The following is a 12,256-nucleotide window of genomic DNA, read 5'->3' on the forward strand; positions in this document are numbered from 1 at the left end:
CGGACGCGTGCAGGCGATGATCCTGTGGTTATCCCCGCATTTATCCAAGTCATTTTACCAGTCGATTCGAGTAAGCAGCGATCGTCTAACGATTCCACGTCGTACCATTCAATTTTCCAACGAGGGAAAGAAGGGCGAGAGATTGAGCAGTTCCCACGCGACCGTTCTCGACGCTGCCTCTCACTGCTCCTCTCCAAGTGAAAGATTTCGACGCGTTATCAATGACGCGAGAATCGATGCTGGAGGGTGGTTTCTGGAAACCACTATTTATGATATTTTAGAGTATTGCAGGATATTGACATATGTTCGTGAGATATTTAGAGAGATCGAAAAAATTGGTGAAGGTTTATGTTGGATAAAAGGAGAAGAAAAGAGAGTTGGGTCGTTTTGTTGCATATATATATAATTAATAGGTAAGCATTGACCGATATTTTTGTATAACTTTTGTGTTTGTTTTAACCTCTGGGATCGATTTTCTAATTGGAAGTGAAGGATCTATACGAAAGTACGAGTATAATAACACTTTATTTTTGAACAGAAAAGTAGTATTGACATTAAATTTCTCCTTATATAACTATAAGAAAGAACAAAAGATAATCAGATTATTATTTTTACTTTTAATAAACATCTTTTAATGACATTTTGTTAATAATATTTTAATAGATGTCGCCATTATTATCTTCTATTCGTAAATATATTGTGCATATTATTTATCTGTCTTTGAATAATATTTGTGTATATTGTTATTGGAAAACTGTATATATTATATGACATATGATAGATTGAATGAAATATATTTTAAAATAAATATCGTGTTATAATAAGCAGAGAATTTTATAATAATTTATTTATATTTTTAAGTTTATAATTTTAAGTTTATTATATCGTTTGCTTGAATATAATTTTTTTATTTTAAATGTTCAAAAATTAAATCGATATTGTTGGTGCACACGCGTTTTGGATAACATTTGATAAATAATAATCTTTTAAAAGATTCGTGATTGGTTAAAATTTTCAATACTTAATTGAACTTAAATCTTGAACAAGAATTTATAATATCGTAATTAAATTTTATAACACATATTCGATTTTCATTTATTTTCTCTCTATTATTAATCTCGATATTAATTCTTACAAATCTACAAGTTTCACACTTAAGAATGAATAAAAAACGTTTTCTTTTCCCCAGATTTCAAAGCAATATCTCGTTGAGCAATTTATTTATTGCTGAAAAAGTAAGTTTTTCGAGTTAAACTCGTTTCCAATCGTCGCCGGCCATTACACGTACGAAGAGACGCGTGCAAATGAACCAATTATCGTGTCTATCGCCAACAGACTTATAAATTTAAAACAGTAATTACTGCGGTTGCCGCAGCGTTATCAATGGGAAGTGATCTTGGCGCGGCGAGAAAACGATGGAGGTTCAAAGGAAGGCAGATAAACGTGTCAAAATGAAAGCTTCGACACCGGAAATTGAATGGAGTCCGTGTCCTGATATTGTCGAAGATCCTGATGTGACTTGGTTATTGAGGAAAACCAGACAGCATGCACGAACATATATATATATTAAATGTATTTCACATTGCATTAATTTGTTCTTTTATGCATTTATGTATACAATATTAGTATATTGGTTGTAAAGATATATTAACTGTTTTATACATTTTATGAACGCACAGGTACTTCAAATTTTTTCGTATAATCCCTGTATAAAACAGGTTCTATAAATAAATATAAAAGATAAGAATAAAAGCGTTATTGTATGCGATAAAAATAAATGCTTCGTTAAGGAAAATATGCTAAAAAGGAAAAAAGGTAGAAAACACGATAATATTTTTCTCAGAATCAGCACAGGTGAAGGCAAGATGTGATTATGTTTATTTTAGTTAATTTTAGCTATTTATTTTTTTTATAAAATGAATCAATTACAATTGCAATAAATTTAATAGTAACATCTGTGAACGATATTTTGAAAAATCTACAGATATTTTTGATAAAGATATCCTAATGTTTTTACTACGTAGCATTATTATATTTTTACCTGTAGATTATAAGATAGAATGAAATAGATAGATTTGCTTAAATAAGATTTTTAGGCCAATTTAAAAAGTAAAATTTTAAAATATTATACTTGTATGAGATCTTTGAAGAAATTGAGAAATGGAAAAATATTAGAAAGATACCTTGAAATCTATTTCTATCAAAAAATTATTGAAATAATCAAATATTGAAATTAAAATATAATAAAAAATTATATTTATTTATTTACAAAAGTAGATACAAAATATGGTTATCATAATTATCAAGTAAATAAAATTCTTCTATCCATATTACAAGATATATCGTATAAAATTTCCTTTCTAAACCTGATTTAATCTAAATCTGTGATATTTGGTAAACGGCAATATGTCCAATTCTTTGATCTATTATTAAATTTTTCAATAGAACAGAAACTATTGAAATAGAAAGAGAAAGAGAGAAAGGGAGAAATTAAAAAATACGTTCTCAAATTACAAAACTCACGAAATGTTCCAAGATAATGTCGCCACGATTTGTAATATTTTTCATTTTTCGTATACTCTACTACGCCAAAGATAATTGCATCTAGTAAACTGTCTAGATAAACAACATTCGGTGTATTTATGCAATAATATTCCGTGTGCCATGAGTTTCTTATCAATATCTCGAAAAGTAATAAGCTAAAATTTTATACGTGAAATTCACTTTCCCTTCCATTGTTCATATCGATTGGCTGTTGAAACTATTTTCAGAATATACAATCTAATTTCTTAAGCGTCTATACATCACGACACGATGGCACATTTAATTTATTTATAATTTAAAATAAAATAAAAGAAAACGACGCGTTAGAAATTGACAAGAGTATATTTTTCTTACCGTACACGTATTAAAGCGTGCACGTGCGCATGCGGTTGAATTACCATGTGGTCGGTTTAGAGTTGGCTGCATGGTTTTCTAACACGACAATGAAAGCGATTTTCGCGCCAGAAACTATCGCCAGGAGGAAGCTTGGCTGGTTGCGGAGGTCGCCATCGCGCGATTAACCTTTTCCTATTAAAGTGTAAATATTGTTAGCAATAAATTCGATGCGGGAGAAATCAAGCTTTGGAAATCGGGTATAAATGGACGAATATTTTTCATTCGACATTGCTTTGTTGCATTCGATGCATCCAAATGCGACCACGATTCGTAGAATTCAATTAATCCGGAGAAAAGAATCTTTTTTTGCGTGCAATGAATAGGTTAATTAACGAAATATAACGATTTGAACAATGGGCTTATATTATATCATGGAAAGCAGATTTATTTTCTTTTATTTTCGTCGAGGAAAGTTTTTGAGAGTTTGGAAAAGTTGTTAAATCATAATAAAGATAGAGGAAAATAAATCAACACGTTCCAAGTAACCTCTCCTAAATCTACATTTCAATCGTGTCTCTCCGTAATTAAAAATCCATGATATTCTTAAATAAATAATTTCAATTAAAAAATTCAATATTCTCCAGAAAAAAGATGAACTTTGAATTATACGCGAAATAAAAATTCTCGTCGACCGAGGTCAAGGACGTAATTGCAGAAACGGAATGATCGATTTTCGCGAATGAAAGGAAAGGAAAGAAAAAAAAAAGAAAAATGGGGAAAAAATGGTGGAACACGTTAGGTCGGTGTATATGCAAACCGGTCGTATTTCATGCGGCGATGTTGGCGCTTATGAGCGCCCCCTGCGGCTTTTATGCCGCGCGGCGTTTGAACAATGAAAACGGCTCTACTGAAATATTGTAATGGTGGTACGTGATGCATCGACGGGATCCCCTCTGTTCTCACGCGTAGAAGAATCCTCGTGGCTCGCGTGTCTTACCGGAAGTATCGGGCCGTGGTGATATCGCGATCGATGATCCAGCGTTGTGGAGATGTTTAGAAAGCGGTGACATTAATTCGATAATAGATACGGAGTGTAAATTCTGCCATATATGCATATATATATGTATGTAGAGAGAGAGAGAGAGATGGCATCGAGTAGAAGTTTCTAATTTAATTGATATTACGATTTCACAAAGATGTTTACTTATTTAGGAACTATCTTCTTTTACTCAAAATTTCGCGATATTTTATTACATTAAATCAGGTTATCTCTTCTGATCTTTGGAATATTGAAACGATTTAAGAAATAATTAGAGTAAAACGTCTGTATTTTATTCGCAAGGAATAATAATTGGATTAAAATTTGAACGCACAATTCTCAGTCTAATAACGATACGAGATTAAGTCAAACATTTACCAGCTTAATTAAAGGAGGCGCAAACGATGGGATCCACATAATTTTACATTTCGGTGTAAAACAGTTTGCGTAACACGATTCGTTTCTTCTCGATCGAGCCCATCGTCGTCGCACCAGAGTCATCCTGATTATGCAAAAAACAATTATCTCGGCTCGCGTATAAGGAGCGCAATTATTAAGCCGGTTAAACGGCAATTGCAAAAGCACGCCGGGCAATTGCAACAGTCATCTTCTCGCTCTTCATCCTCCGCTTTTTTTGTCTCGACCGGTTTTTTTTCTCTCACACGATGAAAGAAACATTCGTAATAACCGATAATTTCGAGGTAAAATCGAATTTGTAATATAGTAGAAATCATCAAGCTCGAGGAATTGTTTTATCGTTTGCTTTATAAATAAAATCATTCAAGGTGGCACATTTACATCGTTAATGGAGGAAAAAGATGATAATAAAAGTCCAATTTTTTAATTTGTAATTTAAAATATTTTAAAATTTTTATAAAAATGAGAAGAAATATAGAATATATGTAATATAATCTGCTTGTGAAGATGTGATCGTACTTGAATTTTGCGATCAAAGTGTTGCGTTATTTGTATCTTTTTATTGGAAAAAGTGTACAGATGTGTTTGGCTACTTGGGATCCACTAATGTTCTATGTAATTTTCGAATTTTATATTTTTGGATAGAAGAGATAGAAGAGAAATATTTATATGCCGCATTTGTAAATTTTCAATTTTATTAACTAATTTTTCTTATTTATCTTTCTTCTTCGGCAACAAAAATATCCAAGACGAAAAATGAAACCTTTCGTCGTGTTGATAAACGTGTTGAGAGATCACCGTATGTTTTTACTTGCCCACGATGACACGCGTAATAACAAATTGCACGCAATCGCTGCATCGTTTCGATCGCACCAAATAAACCGTGGATCGATTATAAATTTCGATCTCTACCCGACACTTGATTATTTTCTTCATTATAATTTGTCAAGGAAGCAATTGAATCCAAATTGTTAATCTCTTCATTGACTTCTGAGACAGCTTTCTAATCTTTGAATTGCGCATCAATTTTATTCCCGTTCGTGTACGATTATCATCTTGTATCGGATAAAATCGTGGCGTTATTAACGCGCGAAATAAATCGGAGATTTCATCAAAATTAATCAGAATTCAAATGCGAAAAATTGATTAAAATTTTTTTTTTCTTATTTTTCTAAGTTGTCTTTTCATTAATTGGACGTTTTAAATGGAAAGTTTCACTAGTGGAAAAAAAAATGGTGGTTGTTAAAGCGTGAAATACATTTTATATGCCATGTCGAAATCACTCGTTCGAACACAAATGAAATTTATGGAACTACGTAAAGTATTTCTCATGAAACCATAAATCGACTAAGAATATGACAGGAAAGGAATTATTTCAATTTTGGTTTCCATGAATTTTTCAACCGCGATAATTAACCGTGTTTGAAAGATGTAAAACTCTGAAAATTTCGATTTCTAAAAAATTAAACGAATATTTTTTCATCAAAAGAGAAACTAATTATTTTCTATCAAACACTTCTTCAACGATCAAGAAAAACTCTCAAACTTCAGCAACGTTGTCAAAGACGCACGAAAAAACAATATAAATCAGAGGAAAAATGGACTCGTTATCTTCGTCGAGATTCCGTCAACAATCAAGAAAACACTCCTTGAAAAAGCTCGAAGGAAGGAAGGAAGGAAGGAAGGAAAGGAAAGGTAGCGTTTGCACTCAACGCTGCGAGCGTTTGTAACGATCTGTTGGGATGCGTGTGTGCATCTGGAGAAGAAGATAGAAGATAGGCCAAGACCCGAGAGAGAGGATGATGGTGGATAGTTCCACGCCATTATGTCGCTCAGGAACGGCTTCCACTCGAGGCTGCTCTCCTCGTAGCCGTACGTTCCGTGAGCGCTATAAAGATCGAGTAATAGGCTGTTTAGTGTTTGTCTTGTAAAGACAAACGAGGACTGATGGGATTCTGGTGCTTCCTTGGACGTTGAAGCCAGCTTCCTTCTTGCTACAACTTTCATCATTTCAAGTTGATTTATTATTATTATTTATTCTCGATGAATGGAATTTCGACCGTGTTCCTGATGGCATAAATTGAATTATATAAATTGGGAATTTAATATTTTTTATTCGAAATGTGTTTAAAAGAAGATACCGAAAGAAGGAGGAAAAAGAAATAAATAAGATATTGATAAATCGCACAGATTCTTGAATGAAACAATAATTCCAATAATTAATCTCTACGATTTCTGTACAAGTTATATAAAACCGGTACGATTTCCGTTGATAAATGAAACGTCGATTTCCTTCTAGGTTTCTAAGCTGATTGTGAAGTAATCATAATCACCGGGATTTTGCAGATTTCTCCTCGTTCTAACAAGTTCGTTCCGTCTCGCGAGCAATTAACTCGAATACTCTGATTGTCACGGATCGACCAATGTCCGCGAGTTCCTCGAAACGCCGCTATTAATTATTACTAGAAGAAGGTGAAAGAGAGCGGTACAATTATCATAATTACACAGGTGCGTGGCTGCACCTGAAAGATATCGATGCTCCTCTGGCGATTATCCAGAGAACGAGAGGTATCGGCTCAAGATCGAGAGTATCCGGATCGCTCTATGATCCTATTACGTCCGTAAGTGAATTTATGATCGTGATTATCGAGCACGAATGTGGATCACCTTGTCGAAACTTTGGAAAGAATAACATTTAAATCTTTCATTGTATAAGAGTATAGCTCGATGTTAACTCATTATAAGGAATCGATCCAAACGAATAAATATACATATAAAACTTTACTCGATACACTCTTTCTCCTCATACGTTACGCAAGGACTATCTCCTTGATAATTACACAAAGAATCCACGCGGAAAAGATCGCTCGACCCGATCCTCGACCGGAGAAGCGGCAACTGCGCGATCCCATCTCGGCTGGCCGCTCGAAAAATTCCTCTGGAATACATCCGTGCGCGCGCAACTTTCTCACAGGCCCCCTAGACTCGTCACGGGTGGGGAGGACGTCCACGCGCATCCATCATTCGCCCTCAGATAAACGTCGATCGAACGACAGCGACACCGCTCGGCCGACCGATCAGATATCGTTTAAAACAGCGTTCACGGTACGCGACAGATAACACCGTGGACACGAGTTCCGTCGCGCGGCGAGTTGGAGAGAAGGAAAATTGACCCAACTTTCAACATTGTCGTCCGAGCCAGATCCTATCTTGGACCAAGCCGTGGCTTGTATGTGTACGTGTGCCAGAGCAATAGCGATCGAGAGAGCCCGAGGAATCGCGATCGGCTCGCAATTTCACTTTATGGCCGGCGGCGGCGGGACGCTGTTTCTTTTCCGGCTCTCTCGCAACCCGCCATTATCTGATGTGACATTTCATGAAAATATGACGGGGCTCGTTCGTTATTAGCTCGCCCTGGGCCGCGAGCGCCGTGCCGCCGGGCAATTATCGTTCTCACGGTGTAATTATCGCGATTGTTATCCGGGAGGGAGGGGAGCCGAGGCCAATGGGGTCAGTTCAGAAGGATGTAAGACATTGTGTGTGTGTGTGTATAGGTTTCGATGTATCTCTACCGAGATTCTGTGTATATATATATTTTTTTTTTCGATTTTGTATAAAGATATCGAATTGCCAATTATTCATATTGGGATTGGATTGTTTATCGTTTCGTAATTATACGTCGAATAAGATCGTCTCCATTTCTATTTATTTGCTAATAGTTTTATTTTTATGAAAGATTTATTTGTTTACGTCTATCTAAATCAACTTAGATCCAACTTAGATTGCTCGAAACCAAGTCGTGCCCTGGCTGGGAGATTGCCACGGCTAAATATAGAGCGGCCAAGTAAATTGTCGTTTAATTAGCAGACTGCCAATCATTTCGTTATCGGCATTCTTTGTTCGCGAACGAATAGCCGAGTCTCCCCCCTAGACAGCCGCATCCTGTCTCTGATTATCGAGTCGTCTGCATCCCCCCTCCCTCCCCTCGACGATCTAAGTTCACGTTGTCGTGACTTTAACCTTTGTCACGGACATTCTCGACGATTGGACAAAGGGTGCATTGTAGGAAATAATCGAGTTTCAGACTCTCGACACGAGAATTCGATAGAAGCGATAAAAGAATTTTATTTCAACGATGCTCATTTTTATAAATCTGTAGAGTATGAGTATGAAAATAAACGTATCGGCTTGTTCATGCTACGAGTTCCGCAGTGGTGGATTTTTAAAAAAGGGGGAGAGGGAGAAATCCATCGTTATTTTTGTATGCAATTAATCGATAACGTTACGATTTCTCACAATATTCGTTGAAATTATACTAATTTAGTAAAAACAATTGAATCAAACCTTAGATAAAAAAAGAAAGAAAGAAAGAAAAGAAGAAGAGAGATTCGATTTCTTCCTCTCGGATAAATATTATCTTGCGTTTACATCTTAAAAATTTTCCTCCCAAACGAATACAGAAATCAATTCCATTTAAGATTGCTATCGTGATACGTTTACACGGGAGAGAAACGCGTCTATCCGACGGCTGTAACGAATCGCAACTTCTAGCATCCGATTCATCATCGCTTAACCTTTCGTTCGAGCGGGGGAGAGGGGCCGAACGAGAACAGTGGGGCTTCGAAACGGTCAACGTAAATTGCTGTCAACCTATCCGCTTTCCACCGCGCACAACACTTTCATTTGTTTCGAACGGGATCGAAATAAAAAAATAGTATTCTTTCCTACGATACATTTCGTCCATTTGTTACGACAAGGTTTCCCTTTCGTTTCACAAAGTTTCTCGTTCGTCAACGGATTATACGAATTAATACGCGTATATTCCAAAAAGGAAGAGAGAGAGAGAGAGACGCTGGCACTTTCTCTTTTATCATTCCCGCTTAATTAGTCCGCACGTAGTGTACACGTGACACGAGGCGAGAGAGAAACGTCCGCGACACGCGAACCGTTCATTAGGCGCATCGTTTCCCGCTTCTGCCCCTTTTCTTCGAGAATCGCTCGTTCCAAAACGAGAAAGCGGGCCGTAGTAGAAACGAAATCGTTCGCCGTTGGACGAGAATATTACTCACCGCCGCTTGATTGATAAATCGATTTCAAAATTTTGCCTTTATTCGATAATTAATTCCTGTTAAAATAACAGTTGAGAATCTCTCGTTAAACGGGAAAGAAAAGGTGAAAATCGAATTTCGATCGACGAAGATAAAACAGCGAAGCGATTGTAAAGTATTTTTATTTTGGAGAATTAAATATATCGTAAATAGGGAGTGTTGATATATTCGTGAGATATACACGTTTTGTGAAAATTCTTATTATTTTATTCGATATCAGAGTAATATAATGTCGATAACAAATTCGATTAACGAATATTAATTAAACGAAAGAAGGTCGGATTCAGCTCGGGGGAAGCAGAAGTAGACAGAGTAGAAAGCAAAATGGCGATAGGATCTAAAAGCGGCACCGTATCGCGGCGCGAAGAGAGGCGATTCCCTTCTCGCGAGCGGCGCACGGCTCGTTTAAAATGCAGATTAGACCTTAGACCGTCTTTCAGCGCGAAACCGCCGCCGTTCTGGTGCCTTGTTTCTGGCGACACGCGCGCCTAAGCCTTTGCGGCTTTTCGAATGACTACACAATGCCTCTCCATTCCCAGTGCACGCCGGAACCCTATTTGGCGCGCCTGTATTTGTCTCCGCGCTCCTTGAACATTATTTCGCGATCAAAACGGAGGAGTACGCGGCAAAGTTGCTTTCTCTGCCTGTGGGAACTCGTCGAACGGTAAGCTTTTCATACGAATGCGTCTTGTATTTTTCTCTCTTTAACCGCATCTTAAATTATGCATCCTCGAAATCGGATATTTTGACATTTATGCAATGTATTTACATAAATCTTTGACGGACTTTCATTGGTTTAAGTTTTATCTTCTTGTGTAAAATATTCGTGGATATGAATATTTTATTATGCGGTGAAGTAATTGATGTGTGGAAATATTAGAATGAATTACGATCAAAATTTAAACGCCAAAGGAATTAAAATATTATGATCAAGTGCGTTACACTTTTCTCTATATTATATTCGTCGAGTCGTAATTTGATAAATTTGAATTAGATGAAGGAGGGAAATGGAACAAAGAATAATCTCATTATCTCGTTCTTTCACTCTGTATATATTTTGCATATAAACATATATATATATATATACATTTTATACATGAATAAAATTATATTCTACATATATATATGAATTTCATATATAGAATTGTTAGACAATTTTATAAGTTGCGTACAATTCATCGTTTTTTACATACTTTCAAAACACATTCGCAAAAATTGTAATAAAATTGAAGATCGAGCAAGGGCCTTTTTTCCTAAGAACTCTTAATTACCCAATCGAAGAGTTATTACATAATATCGTAAAATTATACGCGTCCAAGTTATAAACTCAATCTCAAGGATAATATTAATATTATTTTTCTCCTCTAAGTAGCTGAGCTTGTACATTGACCGTAATTAATCTTCTAGAATATATCGCTCGTTCCATTTGTTCGAAAGAGATCGAAATAGATCTTTACTAAACTTTCATCAGATTTATCTGAACGGCTGAATCGTTAAAAAGCGATTTGTACGAATACATGTTACGCGTGAAAGAAATCTGCGTTTCATAGTATACGCGCGAGTAGTAGGAACTGGGATTAACGAGGCTTCGTCAGTCACATACCAGGCGTCTGTCACTTTGACGGCATCCGGTACAAGAGAACTCTTTCGCGTTCGATCGTTTATTATGAATTCTTCCGCCCGATCCGATCGATAGGACACTCCTATTCGTAACGTGACTCTTTGTCTTTTTCTCATGAACAGTTACACAGCGATTGCGTTGTTCCTTGCAGTTTTAAAAGAGTCGAAGCGAGACTAAAGTAGAGGCAAACTTTCGATCATCGAAAGCTATGGATCTTTTAAAAATTTAGTTTCAACGCCCTCTTCAATACAACTTAAATCTCCGAGACATAACATTCTTGTTTTCTTCTATCAATCTTCCCAAAATCCGTATTCAGCAACTCGTAAAATCGTTCCAACTATTACTCTCCCAATATTATTCGTATCTGCCCATTATCCTAATTCGAGGAAAACGACACTTTATAGCCCAAACTTGCCGCTGAAATTGGCGTTGAGCGGCGCTTTTAACGATCCCAACAGAGCTTCGAGAGCGTTCGGTGAACGGTTTGATTTACACTCTTCCTATCTCCCCGCGTGTCCGTCCCAACGCTGGTTTCGTGGCAGGGGTTTAGCACGACGACTAGGTGCAATTGAAGGGCGCTCGATCGGTAAATCAGCGGCTCGGGTGAAAGCCCGGGATAGTTTCGGTGCTAGATACATCTCTACCGGACCGTTTACCGCTAATGAGACACGCGGTGACAGCCACGGGCCTCGTTTCTTATCTCGTCCATCATAAACGTAGTCTGGGCCCTGTTGTCGACACGCTGATTTCCGTTCGCCGGGGTTGTCGCGCGACCTGGCCACCTCGCTATAGCTTTGCCTATTCGAGATGAAATTACGAGATATTTATACCTGACTGTATCGTACGCTCTCCTTTTGCCTGTACGATTATCGGTTTTATAGCGTGGATTGGTTGTCTCCGTTTTGCTTGTTTGGATTCAGAATGATTATTCTATTGATTTCGAATAAACGATATTCGAAAATGAGGAAATGAGAAAAAAAGGATTATATAAAAAGAATATAAGAAAAGATTTAAAATGTTTAAAAATAAGAAAAATCTCTGTTTAATTCCATTTCTTTTAATATTATCGAGTTAACATTATTATTCGAGCAAAACGTTCTGTATTTAGTCTTTAGTTATGTTTTTAAATATATTTCGTATTATTTGTTAACTTTCAATAAGAATACGCTGGGAGATACGTTTCACTATTCG

General features: G+C 36.5%; 1 protein-coding gene across 5 annotated transcripts in view; it reads left to right on the top strand.

The window, feature by feature from the left end:
- Positions 1-12,256, top strand: part of LOC107999813 (puratrophin-1) — a 323,391-nt gene that overhangs the window by 142,363 nt on the left and 168,772 nt on the right. The gene's annotated exons all lie outside the window — the stretch shown is intronic.

This window comes from Apis cerana, linkage group LG1, assembly GCF_029169275.1.
Source record: "Apis cerana isolate GH-2021 linkage group LG1, AcerK_1.0, whole genome shotgun sequence".
NCBI lineage: Eukaryota > Metazoa > Arthropoda > Insecta > Hymenoptera > Apidae > Apis > Apis cerana.